Raw genomic sequence first — 18,871 nt, 5'->3', positions numbered from 1 at the left:
ATTAGAGCTCTTTCATGGTCAACACTGGACCTTAAAAAACAGAACATTCCAGTGGCCAACAGGAACACCAAGGAAAAATCTGACACAAAATAAACCTGAAATAAAAGGTGCTCTTTTGTGCTTAAGACATACAAATTTGTATAATAAAAATGTGACAATCCCAAAAACAAAAGCTTGTATTGTTACTATAAAATCAACTGACCAGTCGCAGCTACATATTCAGAGCATCTCATAAATATTTCCGTTGCTCTTTAGGTGCCGGGAAATTTTAAACAAGAAAAAAATTTTTTCTGTCATATGGGATTTAGCAAAAGAAGACACCAGTTTTAATTAAAGTTTCCTTCGATGTGTGTGGGGGTGTCGACATGCAGAGTTTACAAGAGTCTTCATTTTGCACTGGATGACTTTTTAGATGGAACAAATTTGTCCTACTGCTATCTTTTTGGCAATGGTGTTACGGCATGTTTTGCAAATTCCCGCATTTTGTTCGAGATCCTTCTTCTGAAATCAAAACCACTGCCATATTATTGACCCAGTGCTGTTTCTCTTCAGACTAATTTTCTTATTTACCTGAAACGGCAACTGTCACCATAGTTCTTGCTGTCTCGTCAACGTAAGTAAGCGCACGAGTTTACTTACGTTGTTTTGTTGTTGTTGTGTGTGTGCCAGAACTCTTTGTGGTTTGGAGGAGGAGCAAGTGATGCATTCACAGCATGTGGGAAAAACTAATATCACAGTGAATTAAATACAGCGGCTCAATCTTGCCATGAAAATGTACGTTATGGTCGCAGTAAAGTAATTTTAACCATTGCGCGGAGGAAAACTTGAGATACATCGAGTATATTCAATATATCTCCCACCCCTACATGCAAGTAGCTTTATTATAATTTATGCAGGGAATATTCCATGTTATATGGACACTAAAACAAGAACGTAGAAGAGAAAAAAAGAAGAAAAGGTGAAAGTGGAGAGAAAAGGGAAACAATAATACAACATCCTCTGTCTGCTTCTTCACCTGCAAAGAGAGATGTTAAAGAAAAGCACAACTAGCTGATAACATATTACTGGTACAAACAACCATCACTGAAGAATATACAGTATGACTTAATGTGAAATGTATAAAGTGACAGCCAAACATAATAATAGGGGTTTTCTGTATAGAAGTGAATCTGTAAGCATCTGATTACAAGTGCCTGTAGGTGTTTTCTCCATAAGAAAAATGCCCTGCAGCGGTTGTGAGGAGCCAAAGACCTTACCCCCCCAGTGCACCAAGGCAGACATCAGGGGAACCAGATGCCCAGGGACTCCCCGAGCTAAGGTGCCCAAGAGGGACCAACACAGGGAAAGCCCAGACAGAGCCACAGGCCCAGGCCCCGCGAAGCAGCCGCCAGGAGCGAGCCGGTGCCTGCCCAAGCACCCAGCCTCACACACCGTGGACCACCAACTCACCAGCGGGCTAAGGCACCAGCCAATGGAGGAGAGCAGGATGGGGGTGGGCTCTACACTTAGTGGAGACTTGAGACATCCCAGAAGAGGGGGCAGTCCTAACCCAACCTCCCAGAAAGACAAACAAAAAAACACGTACACACAGTCACATTCACACGTTCCGACCCAAGTGCCCCTGCGGGCATGCAAACACTCCTACAAAAAGGGGGGGGGGGGCGTAGTGCACACACTCACTCACCACACGTATGTGTCGCTTTTAAGGCCTTTCCATTGATAATAGTTATGTGGATCAGTTACTATTTTTAGTACATACTATAATGTGGTTCCAAGCACAATAGGTCGGCCTGAAGACGCCACGTAAGAAGGTTGTCGGTGATTGGCTAGGGGGTAGAGACCCTATTTGCGTAACAAGAGTGACTTCAAAACTAGAATAAAACCCGCCATATTTAAAAACCTAAACAACTACAGAAGCTACCGGTGGAATGAAGATGGAACCACCCAAATCATTAAGGATGGTCAACACTTTGAATTGGCTTTTTACTGAAATGAGCTTTATAAATAAACTTCCCTTGCCTTGGTCCAGTGAAGAGGTGCACAAACATTAATTTCAGACATCGCCTTTCTGTCTTACAGCACCACCTTGTTGTGACAACTGTGCTCACATTGGCACCATATTCAGTTATGATGCAAAACCACCCACTCCAAATTGAATCAAGGCAGACCCATAGCAAGTTGTATCAAAGTGTCACTATGGAAACAAGGCAGTATGTTTTGGGTTCACCTGAAAAATAAAATAATTTTTTGTTTGAATGCGTGACTGCTGAAGCTGTCACGCATTTTCCCCGCTTGTCCACCGGGAGATACACACAAACGCACTGGGCAGCGCTCCCCCACGACTCACAAACAATCTGGTGCATATCGGTTGATGCAGCAAGGAGATACAGCCGTTGAATAATGATAATGCATTTGGCCACCAGGTTGGACTAAATTGTTCGGCGGGCCGGATTCGGCCCACGGGCCGTACGTTTGACACCCCTGATTTAAACATTAGTATACCAATTTAATCAAAGCTTTCTTACTAGCTGTAATCCAGCTTCATGTGAAAAGTTAATAAAACCTTTTTAGGTATTTAAAGTTAATTGTTATTTCATTTGTTTAAGGGTTTCGTTTCTTGCATTAAGATAGCTTTTATGAAAGTTTGACAGTTAAATTGATGGATACACACCTCAAAGTAATAATGTAAAAGTAACACTTTAGCAATTGGAATATTGCTAAAGTGTTACTTTAGCAGAAGTTGGCTCTTGGGATGTGGAATGTCACCTCTCTGGTGGGGAAGGAGCCTAAGCTAGTGCGCAAGGTTGAGAGGTTCCGACTAGAGATATTCGGGCTCACCTCGACGCATGGCTCTGGGTCTGCAACCAGTCTCCTTGAGAGGGGCTGGACATTCTTCCACTCTGGAGTTGCCCCAGGTAAGAGACGCCGAGCTGGGGTAGGCATACTTGTTGCCCCCCATCTCGGTGCCTGTACGTTGGGGTTATCCCCGGTGAATGAGAAGGTGGCCTCCCTCCACATTTGTGTGGGGGGACGGGTTCTGAATGTTGTGTGCGCTTATGCGCCAAACAGCAGTTCAGATTACCCACCCTTTTTGGAGTCCTTGGAGGGGGTACTGGAGAGTGCCCCTCCTGGGGATTCCCTCGTCTAGGGGACTTCAACGCTCACGTGGGCAATGACAGTGGGACCTGGAGGGGCGTGGTTGGGAGGAACGGCCCACCTGATCTGAACTCGAGTGGTGTTCTGTTGTTGGACTTCTGTGCTCGTCATGGATTGTCCATCACAAACACCATGTTCAGGCATAAGGGTGTCCATATGTGCTGTTGGCACCAGGACACCCTAGGCCGTAGTTCAATGATCGACTTTGTTGTCGTTTCATCTGACCTGCGGCCGCATGTCTTGGACACTCGGGTGAAGAGAGGAGCGGAGCTCTCCACCGACCACTACCTGGTGGTGAATTGGCTCCGATGGTGGGGGAGGAAGCCGGTCAGACATGGCAGGCCCAAACGTATTGTGAGGGTTTGCTGGGAACGTCTTGCAGAGTCCCCCATGAGTCGGAGCTTTAACTCCCACCTCCGGGAGAGCTTTGAACACGTCCCGAGGAAGGCGGGGGACATTGAGTCTGAATGGACCATGTTCTACGCCTCTATTGTTGAGGCGGCTAGTCGGAGCTGTGGCCGCAAGGTTGTCTGGCGGCAATCCTAAAACACGCTGGTGGACACCAGCGGCGACAAAAGCCGTCAAGCTGAAGGAGTCCTACCGGGCTTTTTTGGCCTGTGGGAGTCCAAAAGCAGCTGATGTGTACCGGCAGTCCAAGCGGCAGACGGCTCGGCTGGTCGTCGAGGCAAAAACTCTGGCGTGGGAAGAGTTCGGAGAGGCCATGGAGAAAGACTTCCGTATGGCTTCGAAGTGATTCTGGTCCACTATCCAGCGTCTCAGGAAGGGGAAGCAGTGCAGTACCAACACTGTTTATAGTGAGGGTGGTGTGCTGCTGACCTCGACTCGGGATGTCGTGCTTCGGAGGGCGGAATACTTTTAAGACCTCCTTAATCCCACCAACACGTCTTCCATTGTGGAAGCAGAGCCTGAGGACTCTGGGTCGGGTTCTCCAATCTCTGATGCTGAGGTTGCCGAGGTTGTTAAAAAGCTCCTCGGTGGCAAGGCCCCGGAGGTGGATGAGATTCGCCCTGAGTACCTTAAGGCTCTGGATGTTGTGGGTCTGTGTTGGTTAATGCGGCTCTGCAGCATTGCATGGACATCGGGGTTAGTTCCCCTGGATTGGCAGACTGGGGTAGTGGTCCCCCTATTTAAAAAGGGGGACCGGAGGGTGTGTTCCAACTACAGAGGAATCACACTCTTAAGCCTCCCTGGTAAGGTCTATTCAGGGGTTCTGGAAAGGAGGGTACGTCGGATAATCGAATCTCGGATTCAGGAAGAGCAGTGTGGTTTTCGTCCTGGCCGTGGAACACTGGATCAGCTCTACACCCTCAGCAGGATCCTGGAGGGGGCATGGGAGTTTGCCCAACCAGTCTACATGTGTTTTGTGGATCTGGAGAAGGCATTCGACCATGTCCCCTGAGGGATCCTGTGGGGGGTACTGTGGGGGTACTGTGGGGGGTACCTGTGGGGGGTCCCGGAGTATGGGCCCGGTACTCCATACTCCGGGAGTATGGAGTACCGGGCCCTTTAATAAGGACTGTCAGGTTTCTGTATGACCGGTGTCAGAGTCTGGTCCGCGTTGCTGGCAGTAAGTTGGACTCATTTCCGGTGAGAGTTGGACTCCGCCAAGGTTGCCTTTTGTCACCGATTCTGTTCATAACTTTTTTGGACAGAATTTCTAGGCGCAGCCAAGGTGTTGAGGGGATCCGTTTTGGTGGCCTTAGGATTGTGTCTCTGCTATTTGCGGATGACCTGGTCCTATTGGCGTCATCAGGGCGTTATCTACAGCTCTCACTGGAGTGGTTCGCAGCTGAGTGCGAAGCGGCCGGGATGAAAATCAGTGCCTCCAAATCGGAGACCATGGTCTTGAACCGGAAAAGGGTAGAGTGCCTCCTCCGGGTTGGGGAGGATGTACTGCCCCTAGTGGAGGAGTTCAAGTATCTTGGGGTCTTGTTCACGAATGAGGGGAAGATGGAGCGGGAGATCGACAGGAGGATTGGTGCAGCGTCTGCTGTGTAGCGGGCGATATACCGATCCGTGGTGAAGAGAGAGCTGAGCCAAAAGGCAAAGTTCTCGATTTACATTCCTACCCTCATCTATGGTCACGAGCTTTGGGTCGTGACCGAAAGAACGAGATCCCGGATACAATCGGCCGAAATGAGTTTTCTCCGTAGTGTGTCTGGGCTCTCCCTTAGAGATAGGGTGAGGAGCTCAGTCATCCAGGGAGGACTCCGAGTAGAGCCGCTGCTCCTCCACGTCGAGAGGAGCCAGTTGAAGTGGCTCGGGCATCTGGTTAGGATGCCTCCCGGACGCCTCCCTGGTGAGGTGTTCTGGGCACCTCTCACCAGGAGGAGGCCCAGGGGAAGACCCAGGACACGCTGGAGGGACTATGTCTCCCGGCTGGCCTGGGAACGCCTTGGGATTCCCCAGGAGGAGGTGGCGCAAGTGGCTGGGGAGAGGGACGTCTGGGCCTCCCTACTGAAGCTGCTACCCCCGTGTTTTATGAAATGTTTATTTCAGGATCGGGAGAGATCGGCAAACACAAATAAGGACTCAAACACTGTTTCTGTTAGAATATAAGGCACACATTTATTATTATTCCCCACAGAATACAGCACATCAAAACAACTAGCTCTTCACACACGCAAAGTAGCAAGCATTAAAGCAACAAGCTTTCAAACAAACGTGACGCTCAACAGATTCTCAGAATCAGCTCTTACCATTGACACGAACTGGGAGCCCTCAGTCCTAGGTTAAGATCAGCGTTCACGATGCCGGTATTCCACACACGAACTCACGGCAGACTCACCGGGCTGAGGGCAGTCTCCACTTTATATACTTGTAAACAAAGAGTCAGATGTGGAGCGAGAGTGGCCATCTCTCACTCCACAGCTGCCCTGCCTCCCTAAGCATGTTTCCCAAACAGAACCCGTTCCCAGCATCTCAGCAGTGTGCGAAGCAAAATAATATTGCATACAACAAATCAAACAAAATAAGAATACAGAATCAGTCTTTCCCACAACACATTGTCATAGGTTCCCACCACAAGTTAAAACAAGTTATAGCACAATAACACATGTGGTTCTTAGTTTTATGTGAGCAACATAACAGGCACGAGCATGTATGTTGCTCTTAGTTTAAAACGAACCAGTTTTTCCCAAAATACATAGTCAAAGAACAAAAATAACTCTTTAATATATCATTCCACCCCTTGGTCTTTGACAAAACCTAATTTTGGAAAAACCATCCCCAAGGTCTATTTTCATCAGCAAAGTTATCCTTTCCGTCCCACACCACTTTTTGATTATAATCTTCAAACATTACATGAGGTTAACACTATAATAACAATGATAAGCAAAAGCAAAGGAGGTACTACATAGTTTCGAGCAGAAACAGACATTCCATTAAAAATGTCCCACCAATGATGTGCAGATGATTGCTCTATTAACTTAGCCGCATGCAGAACCTGTCCTTGGGCCATCAATGTAGACACCTTTAAGGTGGAAATGTTGGACCTGTGTGATTTAACTAAGCAATTTAGTTCCGTAGACTGATTCAATGCGCATTTGAACCAATCCAGGGAGATAGTGAAATTGGTTAATTGATAGGTCACGTTATTCCAACTCCAGATGTATACATCAAAACACCCAACGAAAGGCACCTGAGGTAATTGAGGATGACTCTTTATTGTTTCTCTAGCAGGTTCATGAGTCCAATCACATAACACCTCGTCTCCGGTTAAACATGGGTTAAGATGTCCTTGTTGTAGCATACATACCATCCCTCTATCAGCAGTCTCGCATAGATCCAGGTCATAGGTGTAGTTTGTCTGTGGGCCAAACCAATCACCATCCAGTTTCAAAAACCAATACCCCTGTACAGTCACTACGGGCAATATATAATAATGACATACAGTAGTATTATCGATCCAATGTCCTTCACACATAGTAGCATTACAATAGGTCTTCTGTGGTTCTAGTTGTAACCAACTTTTACTACTAATGTTCCATAGATGTCTCCATTCGTGGAAATTTTCGATAATAACCACACGCTTAAATCGTTCTTGTTGCATATGAGCGTGCATCATTTGTACGTTACATACCGTCCAGTTCAAACCTACAGAAATGTTCGTTAACACTTCTGCTGTCGTGTTCCACATTTTTATTTGCCAGTTCAGTTCTTTAATGAAGATCTTTGCAGTTTCCTCCTGTGATGTTACAACAGTAGGCATCCATATTCCAATCTGATGAACAGCTCTTGATGCATGCTGTCCAGTGTTTAATAACATAGTTCTTGTTATGTTATTGTCAAAAAGCGTTGGAAACACTTAACACAGTACCTGTTCCACCAAGCAAAGTGTCCCACCATGCACGTTTCGTCCTAGTGCATGTTGGCAGAGGAGGGGAAAAAAAAAAAAAAAAAAAAAAAAAAAAAAAAACTTTCCAGTGAACTTTATTTGTTATCCTCGATTGTGCCATTTGTTGACAAGTGTGTGCAGCAGGTGCAATTTGAGTGTGTGTCTTCTTACACGCTCGTTCTGTAGATGATTCATATTGGCACAAACCTCTTCTTGAATCCACTTTATCGTTACATCCCTTGAAGACTACTGGTATGCTTCCTACACGCCACCGAGAGCATGTGTAGTCATCCTGGATTCCGTTGCGCGTGCTGTCTCCCCATCACAGTTGATACGGCTGAACCACTTCTTTCAGGATCCGGCCTGGTGCTTCTGCTCAACAGATGTGTGCCAGCAGGACCATGGCAGCGAGGACATGGAGGATGATGGCCCCAAATCCTGCACCAGCCCTGTGGTGCCTCCCTCTGTTTGGGACGTCCGCCATCGCGCTGTCCCTCGGGTCATCCAATTAGCAGATCCCACGGAAACATGGATCTGAAATCAAAATTAGTATTGCTATAAGACAAAAGAATAAAATTAGTTTTCTCTTACATAACATTTATCCATTTTTTTCCTCCCCTGAGTAAAATACTGACACTGTTGCATCACTGCCTTGTGAAATGATTTCAGCTGGTCTAGGTGGACCATTTTTTTTTTGTCTCACCCAAACTTTGGCTCTTGGTTTATCTGTTGAGCCAAACCCCCCTGTTCCTCTTACAGTGATGTTAGTGGGGGCAGCCACCCCTTGAACCTCTGTCATTTCACAGGGTTCCACTAGCAGTTGTGCTAGTTTTTCTTCTTTCTCAATTACCAGGGATTTTCTCCTTGATAATCCCCATCAATCACTTTAGCTTGTATTGTCATTAACAGCTGAGGCCTGCAACTCCACAGGCCCGGACATAATCTTTCACAATGACACAGCTTGTTGTATGGCTTTCTTAGCCAAATCTAATGCTCTTTGCTGTGCTTCTTCCCAGATAAAATTTTCTTCTTCAAGCACTTTTCAGAATTGGAATGACCACATCCTTGTGCCATAAAATGCCTGTTTACACAATGTATAAACAAATGTGTAAATAAATGTAGGTGAATTTAATGCTGAACTATTTTTAACTCCTGTACTAAACATTTACATGTACATTAATACATTTTCCATTCAGATAAAATCACAAGTTTTATTGTTTATTTATTTTTACTCTCTTATGCACACATAATCCTGAGCGGTTTCTCAGTTTGTCAAATGCAGAGACAGAAAATCTGCCCCTGGAGCAATTGGCCTATTATTCAATTGGGCCAATGCTTGCATCAATTTAGACTTCCAATCTGTTAAGTCATGATTATCAGACACACATTTTTTTTCAAAAATTCTTTCAACAGTCCATTCACTCTCACAATCAGCCCAGCAGCCTACAGATAATATGGAATGTGATAAATCCATTCGACATGTCGTTCTTATATCATCAATTGACCAATTCGTGATCTGAATTGGCGGGGCTCGGCCTTCATCCTAGTTAAACTCCAACAGATCCGTCAGATCAGGGTACATGTTGCTACTCCTTCTATCTTTGTTCTTTCTTTTCCTTTTCCTCACTCTCCTTACTTTCACCTCTTTACCCGAGGATTCCTCAGACTCTGACACCTCAATCTCAACCACCTTAGCAGGTTTTCTACGCACAACAGGCTCAGATTCTTCAGCAGGTGGAGCCGATGTTGTGGGATGAATCGCCTCTAGCAACAGCTGAATCAAAGAATTTAACGGGTCCAGTTCAGCACCAAATCCTGCACAGTTAACTTTTAAGCCTCTTCTTTGACACATCTGTCTCAACTCATCAGTAGGCAATGCGTGTATCTCTGAAGCAGGCACCCCAGCATTAATCAGTGCCCTCCACAACATGTTACGTGGTGGACCTTGTTCATTTCTCCCCCGCTCCCTTTGCGGCCTGCGGACCGGAGTCGGTTGAACTCGTGGTCTGCATTCCTCCTGCTTGCCCCATTCTCCCAGATTCCCCAGCTCCAAAATCCGAGCCTTGATGGTTTCCATCGGGGCATCTGGAGCTCCCAGCATCACAGTAAGCATAGCTGCCCGATAATGCTGTGGGGCAGTTTTAATCAACTGATCTCTCACCACCTTTGGAACAGCCACTTGCTGATATCCAGCCACCATCCCCACTGGTAACAAATCACGCACACACAGCCTCGTCAGCCTCTGCACACACTCCTTTAATGTTAACCATGGTCCAGAGATTACGGGCCAATCAGATACATTGGGACATGTTGCTCGTACTGCCTCAGACCACACGTCAAACAATGATCTCGCCTGATCCCCCAAATTTCTCACTTCCTGCCTATAATTAGCATTTACATTCCCATCAGTGCTCAGACCACCAAAAGCCATGCCATCTCCGTGATCTATTTCAATCTGTTCTGCACCTTCATCCAGCAATCGAGCCACCCATAGATCAGTGGGTTCACCCGGATGCTGCCTTAATTTTTTAGTGATATGAGCAACTTCATCCTGCGAGTAATCTTCTGTTATGGTCCGTGACACCGCCGGCGGCTGCGGCTGTTCCACCCATTCCATAACAGGTTGTCCCGCAGCATCAAGTACATCATTACCTTGAGAATCTAGTCGCTGCCGGAAGGCTGCGGGTACATGCTGCTGCTCTCTTCTCCTTCGGACGACGGGTTTAACCCCCAATGGAGGGAAAGGACGTGGATCTGGAGGACCTCCAGAATCACTGTCCTCCTCATCGTCCCACATATTACCATCCCAGCTTTCGGGATCCCAACCAGACCCCAATCCAGCTACAAACGAACTGACTTTTTTCAGAGGAAAACGGCGGGGTTTTTTCCCCTGTGTTTTCCTTGTTAACACAGACACCTGGGCCACAGCTTTTTCTGCGACACTGGTCATCTGTTCCAGCTGATTAGTCAGCATTTGTACATGCTGCCGATACAGCAACTCAGCAGACTGCAGCTCAGTCATTGCCTGTCTGTCTTTTAACTGCTGAGTTTTTAATTGTTGGCCAGCTTCATACTGCTGCTTCCATGCCGTAGCACAAATCCACAAGCGCCTCTGTAATCCGTCCACCGGAGCCTTTTTTTGCACCTCAATCTTCTGCAACACTGCCAATAATTCTTCGGGTCCCGCTGCCTCCAGCTGACCACCCCACGGCTCCGGTCGGCCCCCACCATCGCGCAAACACAGCGCTATCTGCTTAGAATGAGGAAACTCCCATCCGGGAACTACCTCTTCCCTCTGAATTTTCTCATCAGAGTTCTTATTTCTCCTTTTAAACATATTTCTAAACATATTTGTGTATTGTAGTCTCTCCTCCAATCCTGCCGACAACGCCAAAATGTTTTATGAAATGTTTATTTCAGGATCGGGAGAGATCGGCAAACACAAATAAGGACTCAAACACTGTTTCTGTTAGAATATAAGGCACACATTTATTATTATTCCCCACAGAATACAGCACATCAAAACAACTAGCTCTTCACACACGCAAAGTAGCAAGCATTAAAGCAACAAGCTTTCAAACAAACGTGACGCTCAACAGATTCTCAGAATCAGCTCTTACCATTGACACGAACTGGGAGCCCTCAGTCCTAGGTTAAGATCAGCGTTCACGATGCCGGTATTCCACACACGAACTCACGGCAGACTCACCGGGCTGAGGGCAGTCTCCACTTTATATACTTGTAAACAAAGAGTCAGATGTGGAGCGAGAGTGGCCATCTCTCACTCCACAGCTGCCCTGCCTCCCTAAGCATGTTTCCCAAACAGAACCCGTTCCCAGCATCTCAGCAGTGTGCGAAGCAAAATAATATTGCATACAACAAATCAAACAAAATAAGAATACAGAATCAGTCTTTCCCACAACACATTGTCATAGGTTCCCACCACAAGTTAAAACAAGTTATAGCACAATAACACATGTGGTTCTTAGTTTTATGTGAGCAACATAACAGGCACGAGCATGTATGTTGCTCTTAGTTTAAAACGAACCAGTTTTTCCCAAAATACATAGTCAAAGAACAAAAATAACTCTTTAATATATCACCCCGCGACCCCACCTCGGATCAGCGGAAGAAAATGGACGGACGGTGTTACTTTAGCAATATTCCACATGTGTATGTTGTGTACCAACTTTTGTAATTCTAGCTTAAAGCATGGCTTGGGGCTGATTTTAAAATATTCTAGGGAGCGCTATAGAGAAATTAGGTCACGCCCACCAAAGTTTGTTATGGATTCCTATCAGGGGATGGATAAGGATGCATTCAAGTGAGCTTTAGGCAGCTTGGCCCAAAACTGTGGAATTCAGAGCCAAACGTATGGCAGCGGCGTTTGAGGTGACTTCACCACGGCACCACACCCCCCTGCTCCATCGAATCCACTTGGGTCTGGAATCCACAACACACCAATATGTCTTCTGTCTCTGGACACAGTTTGATGTTGATTAGCTCAGAGGGGTAACATAGGAACCGTTCACAGCAAAACATGACACTTTCTGTTGTCAGGGGGAGTGGCCTAAGTGATGTCATGATTTGACAATTGGATATTATAGGAGACCTGATGATGATCAATCACAGATAGTTTGGTGCCTCTGTGTGTTTCTGTGTTGGAGATATAACAGTTTTATTTTTGTAGCGAATAGGTAAACTTTGACCCCTGCTAACCCCCCTTCAGCATGCTCAAAGACTCACCGTTTTGATAACTTTTAATTGGCCATGCCCTATGATCGGACTGACCGAGTTTCAAGCCGATCACTCGAAATCCCTAGGAGGACCCTAGGAGGAGTTCGATCAAATACCAATGCTGTAAACGTCAAAAATGGAGTCAAAATCAGACCTTCAATCTAAAATGGCCAACTTCCTGTGATACTTTTACTGACATTAATTGTAAATTCTCAGCATCTTGTTGAGCTCTGCAACTGTACCAAATTTCATGTCTCCACAACGAAGTAACTGAATAGCAAAGGGTCCTTTGAAAATTGCTAGGTGGCGCCGTTGAGGCATTAGGTCACGCCCACCAAAGTTTGTTATGGATTCCTGTCGGAGGGGGGAGGGTAGATAAGGATGCACCAAGTGAGTTTTAAGCAGCTCGGCCCAAAACTGTGGAATTCAGAGCCAAACGTATGGCAGCGGCGTTTGAGGTGACCTCGCCACACTGCCACGCCCCCCTGCTTCATCGAATCCACTTGGGGCTGGAATCCACAACACACCAATATGTCTTCTGTCTCTGGACACAGTTTGATGTTGATTAGCTCAGAGGGGTAACATAGCGACTGTTTACAGCAAAACATGACACTTCCTGTTGTCAGGGGGCGTGGCCTAAGTGATGTCATCATTTGACCATTGGATATTGTAGAAGTCCTGATGATGATCAATCACGGAAAGTTTGGTGCCTCTACGTGTTTCTCTGTAGGAGATTTTGATAACTGTTTTGATAACTTTTAATAGGCCATGCCTTTTGATCAGACTGACCGAGTTTCAATCTGATCGCTCGAAATCCCTAGGTGGAGTTCGATCAAATACCAATGCTGTAAACGTCAAAAATGGGGTCAAAATCAGACCTTCAATCTTAAATGGCCAATTTCCTGTGATACTTGCACTATGACATTAATTGTAAATTCTGAGCGTCTTGTTGAGCTCTGCAACTACCAAATTTCATCTCTCTACGATGAAATAAGTTAATAGCAAAGGGTCCTTTTGAAAAGGCTAGCGCTGCTCGGGCCTAATAATAATAATAATAATAATAATAATAATAATAATAATAAAGAAGAAGAAAAGGAGGAGAAACATTACGAAAACAATAGGCCTTCGCAACGCTTTGCTGCTCGGGCCTAATTAATACTACAGAAACAATAGGTCTTCGCAGCGCTTCGCTGCTCGGGCCTAAATATCTTATTAGCATCTGCTTATGAAACAATTATGAGTACTAAAGACCTAGAAGTGAAACTAAACTGACACATTTGACAGCTTTATTCTGTTTTTTTTCCTTTAAAGATGACAGGTTTAGACCTTGACAAGGACCAAATCATTGAAATGGCCTGCATCATCACAGATTGTGAGCTGAACATTATAGCAGAGGTAATACAAATAAAGTGTATGTATGTATGACCTCTGCTTGACTTGTAAATAAAACTCAGTTGTTGTTGGTTGCTTGGCAGGGACCAACCATGATCATCAACCAACCAGACGAGCTGCTGGACAGAATGTCAGACTGGTGTAAAGAGCATCATGGAAAGGTAGCCACTCATCCTAAACACCTACAGATGATATCAGTTGACATTTGGTTTGTGTTCTTTCTAATGAACAGTTTAGCCCCTTTTACACTGACCCTACTCTAATTCGGCCGCTCGGAAATCTGCAAGAAATGGTAACGAAAAAATATGTGTGTGTACTTGTTTGTCTATGGTTTGCGGACCAAAACTTGACAGTAGACCAATGTTGTGTGGACAATTGGTATTGTGAGGACATTTTGCAAGGTCCACACTATGCAAATTAGACTAATGCTTAGTTTTAGGGCAAGGGTTAAAGTTCTACGTCGCTGCAATGGATTTCTGTCAATTGGAAAATGAGAGCAAAAAATAGATGCACTTGGTGCCGTTTAGACTTTCTCTTCAAGGTTTTAAACTGAAGCCGTTCTCAACCAATGAAAACTGGCAGAGCTGGGACATTAGCCAATCAGAAAGAGACTAGGGCAGGCCTTTGCAAAGTGGACATGTGCCAGTCTGAGGTTTGTCGGTGTTACATCACTTTAACTTTTGGAAGAACACCTCAAACTGGCCAGAGATGGCATGAATGAAAGTAGTGGTGGTCAAACGTTTTCTTTAGATCTATGCAAACCAGCAACCCAGAAAGTTCAGTGGATCGGAAATCTAACAAGTTCCTTCTTGGTTCGTCTTGTAATCAGTGGTATTGCCACCTGTGGCCAATTCAGTTCTCAGCGTTTATTCCCTCACTTCAAGTAACTTATCTGATAAACGCAGGCGACCAACCACGGATCTTCTCGTCATTCGCTATTATGCTTTTATTTAAAATACGAAGAGTAACGCGCTAGCTCACACTAATTTAGCATGATAGCGCTTTTTGTTGAATGGTTGGATATATTGACAGTCGACCTTGGTATCAATAATAAATGGAGATGGGCTTTGCTGGGAGAAACGGACAAGAATGGGAAGATTGTTTGTCATGATGCAAATAGCTTAAGCCTCCAGGGGCCCGTTCTTCGTACGTTGCCAACTCAGCTGGATTTGATTGTTGACGATTGGCTTGATCTTGGATCGTTTGGTTCTTCGAAACTCATCTTGGACTTGCTGTCATAGCAACATGTGCGCCATCTTAAACCTGCTCGAGAGCAGGCTTATTCCATGTAAACAGGATTAGATTGCAGCTGTATAAGTGGAGGAGATAGGGAAGTCTGTCGTAGCCATGTCCATTTTTACGACTGCAACCTGTTGCGGAAGGTGCAAGAATAATTTGCAGAGTTTTTCGAATCAATAGCGTATTGCGCAATAGACAGGATCCTTTAGCGCAGCGCGACAGTGTAATTGTAGAAAGATTTTTCTTGGTGGCTGTTATAAACAGACAAACGCATCATTTAGCAGTGGCTTTAGAGTGGTGTTAGAGCCATAAATAGAAAATATTTAAGTTATTTGTATGATGACTGCACAGTGGCGCAGTGGGTAGCGCTGTTGCCTTGCAGCAAGAAGGTCCTGGGTTCGAGTACACCCCTGGGTCTTTCTGCATGGAGTTTGCATGTTCTCCCTGTGCATGCGTGGGTTCTCTCCGGGTACTCCGGCTTCCTCCCACAGACCAAAAACATGACTGTTAGGTTAATTGGCTTCTCCAAATTGTCCTTAGGTGTGAGTGTGTGCGTGAATGGTTGTTTGTCCTGTTTGTCTCTGTGTTGCCCTGTGACAGACTGGCGACCTGTCCAGGGTGTGCCCCGCCTCTCGCCCAGTGAACGCTAAAGATATGCACCAGCACCCCCCGTGACCCCATGAGGGATAAAGCGGTTCGGAAAATGGATGGATGTATGATGGTTTGCTTTTTATTTTTATCATATTCAGTAAAATCTGTTCAGGCCATTTTATTGTGAAGTTTAGTTTTAGTTTGAAAGGCTTGCTTCCTGTCGAGCAGTATATTGTATTAGAAAAACTATGGATGGATTATCTAGATACGGAACAATACAGTTTTAACGTGTAAACTGTGGATGACTTGGAAAAGGAAGAACTTCATTTTTTGTAGATAAAGAATTATTTTTGTTAAAATTCCCAGTTTGCACGTGTCCTTTACTTCCAGTGTCTAAGGAATGACACCGAAATTTGGATCTCTTGACATAACAAGGACCTTTTTAAAATAAAGTATAATAATTAAAGGCTACCATTTTGTAGAATATTCTTGTATTTCACTTTTACTTATCCCCATGTTCTAGTGAGTCCCGTGGAGGCTCTGATATAAAAGAACCAAGTAAATATGAAATTATTAAAAAGCAAAAATTCATACTGTAGAAAGTTATAGAAACATCTGCCATGGACAGTATTTACGCATTAATTTGTCTGCTACTTTTTACCAGCCCTCTCTCCTGGCTTTAGCAGACTTTGAGGTGTTACCTGTCGTTTTAATTAATGACTCAAATTAGGATTAACCTTCCATTAAATCTGGTGTTCTGCTTGGGAGAGAAACTGTGGCTGTTCTTTGGCCATGCTGAACAGCCAGTAGCAGCGTTGCTAATCATTGTTTCTACTATCGACACATTTCCCCTTTAAACAAATGCATGAACACGCAGTTATCTCAGATAACTCAATCCAGCCATACTAATCATAAACAACAGGTGTGTTCGAAGAACCCAATTAGCCGGATCAAGATTAGCCGGATGAAATCATCTTGGATGTGTTATTTGATCTCGGATGTTTTAAGCAACGTACGAAGAACGGGCCCCAGGTGTCTTTATGTGCATAATAAATACCCCACGTTTTCTACAGCACACCTCTTTACCTCTCAAACTAGGGGGACCAGATTGTGCGGGATTATCCCTCATTTTTTACTGTTGTCCCGCTGTCCCGCAAACTGAAACAATGTCCCGCATTTGACTGGAAAGATTAGAAAAAAAATAAATAATAATAATTCACTCGTGCTTTTTTGAAACAAAAACCCAGAGCTGCAGTAATTGTCAATGAGAGCTGTGTCCGCTGTCAATCGATATACAGCGCTCCATGTCATGAGCAGCTGCGCACCAGGACGCTCGTAAAATAAAGTAAGGATTTTGATGCATACAGATTATTAGGGAAACTATGTCCAAAAAAGAAAAAGAAAAAAATAACTTGCAGAGAATGGTTTCTAACTAGGTGAGGCTAGAGAAACGTGCCTCACCCAGAGAGCATTTTGTGAAGTTTGGCAAAGTTATTTTTTATGTTTACTCGGAGTGGAGCACGATGTGAAGTGACAGCCTAAAAAGCCTCCTGTTGCTCCATGGACTCATGTTTACTCTGTAATGGATATTAATAATTAGCAATAAGTGAGCACACCACTCATGAAAACAAATGATGCATCGTTTGTCTTTAAGTTATTTATTCAAAGGCATGAGCGTTTGAATGTCTCTATCCCCTAACACAGTCAGGAAACAGAGCAACGAGAAAAAGAAAAGACTAAACTTTTATACATTTCTGGGTGAACAAAGAATGTGGGAGTTATCTTCAAGGGAGTGGAACCACTGGTACGATCCAGTTCTTATCTAACTCAACTCCCCTCTCTGTCCTTGGAAATGAAAACACAATAGTAAATCTGTGAGCATGTTAGCTTCTTTCACATGGGAAAGTTTATGCAGGTGCATCCAGAGAAGATATGATCAGAGTTACATTCATCAATACAATTTTCACAACTCAAATCCAAAAACACCTGCCAGATGGACAAGCTACAGCAGCCAAGGTTGCCTTCAGCAATATGTAACTTTATGCAGAATAGTTGGATAAAAGTTTTATAATTAAAATTTTTTTTATTTCTGATAAACTTAGAACAATTATATTACACCTTTTTAAAGTTCAACATCTGTGCAGGTGTTACTTAAAGCTGTATCTGATGGGGAAATGCAGCTCGACGTAACACAGGGTTGTGGGGGTGCTTTTGACTATCTCCAGTAGTCACTGGGCGAGAGGCTGGACACTGGGTTCATTCTGGACAGGTGTCCAGTCACAGGACTAAAATGTAACAGTTTTATTAACTTCCAAAAAGTGAAATCTCTTTTTATAAACTTGTGAGTTGCGATAATTGTCATGCAATAAAAGGCGCAGCAGAGACTGATTATTGAAATGTGCGATCTGTGTTAAAATGAAATGTATGACGTCATCATAGTGTTGGTTATATGTACCGCATTGTCCCTCACAAGCATCCTAGTGCCACTCATTTGATCCTTTGAGACCAGGTCACCGTATGTGAAACAACAGAACTGATGCACCTGTACCCATAGCCGACCGTGTGTGTGACCAGAAAGTCCTAGTCCTAGTTGGTATTAAATTACTTCCCTTGTTGGTATTAAATTACTTCCCTTGTCTTTAGTATTTCAGTAGTGTGGTTTGTATGTGTTCCCTTTTATTGTAATATAACATTTTATTTATAAGCTCCTTAAGATCACCCTATGGATAAACATGGTACTGAATAAAATAATAAAAAGACAAATAGCATAGCAAATAATTTCAACTTGCATTCACTTGGAATGCAAGTTGAAGTCAGACAAAGGACAAAGTTTTGGTTGGCCTTGTATGTGCTTAAGTTTGATTTATATTGAATGTGACAGGGAGCCAGTGAAGTTAATGTACAGGTGTAAAGTAGATAGCGTAGTGGTGCAAGCTGCTGTCTTGCATTAGTTTCAGTTTATGGAGGGTTTTCTGGAGGACAGGGACGGAAGAGATTTAAATTTTAGAGTTGAGAGGTGAGTGGACTGTGAACCAGTTTGACAAAAGTCTGAAGGAAGAACTTGCTTAATGCTGCTAAGATGTAAGTAATACCCCGTTTACACTACCCTTTTTTAACCGAGCCGAGACCAGTCCGAGCTCGGTAACCGAGATAACACTCGAGTGTAAATGTTAAGCAGACTGAACTGAACCGAGCTAGACATAACCGGACCGCGCTAAATACAGACCAGTTCCAGGTGTGGTCTCGGCCTGTTTTTTTCTGGCCCGGTTATCTGATAACGAAGAGCGCATGAGCAGACCGCGTCATCCTCTTACAGTCAGCTGACTGTTCGCGTTTTTTTCTGGCGTGTCTCGCTGCACGTCCCGATTCACACTCCTTTCAGACAAATTTCAGACATTC

The 18,871-nt window shown here is 44.5% G+C and overlaps 1 long non-coding RNA gene across 1 annotated transcript in view; it reads left to right on the top strand.

Moving 5' to 3' along the window:
* Window positions 1–18,871, top strand: part of smfn — a 79,675-nt gene that overhangs the window by 10,340 nt on the left and 50,464 nt on the right. Inside the window, exons 2-3 of the long non-coding RNA XR_004928213.1 lie at window positions 13,562–13,645; window positions 13,726–13,803. This is a non-coding gene — a long non-coding RNA (small fragment nuclease). The remainder of the gene's footprint in view (window positions 1–13,561; window positions 13,646–13,725; window positions 13,804–18,871) is intronic.

This window comes from Fundulus heteroclitus, unplaced genomic scaffold, assembly GCF_011125445.2.
Source record: "Fundulus heteroclitus isolate FHET01 unplaced genomic scaffold, MU-UCD_Fhet_4.1 scaffold_109, whole genome shotgun sequence".
Classification (NCBI taxonomy): domain Eukaryota; kingdom Metazoa; phylum Chordata; class Actinopteri; order Cyprinodontiformes; family Fundulidae; genus Fundulus; species Fundulus heteroclitus.
This window is presented reverse-complemented; position numbering and strand designations above follow the sequence as displayed.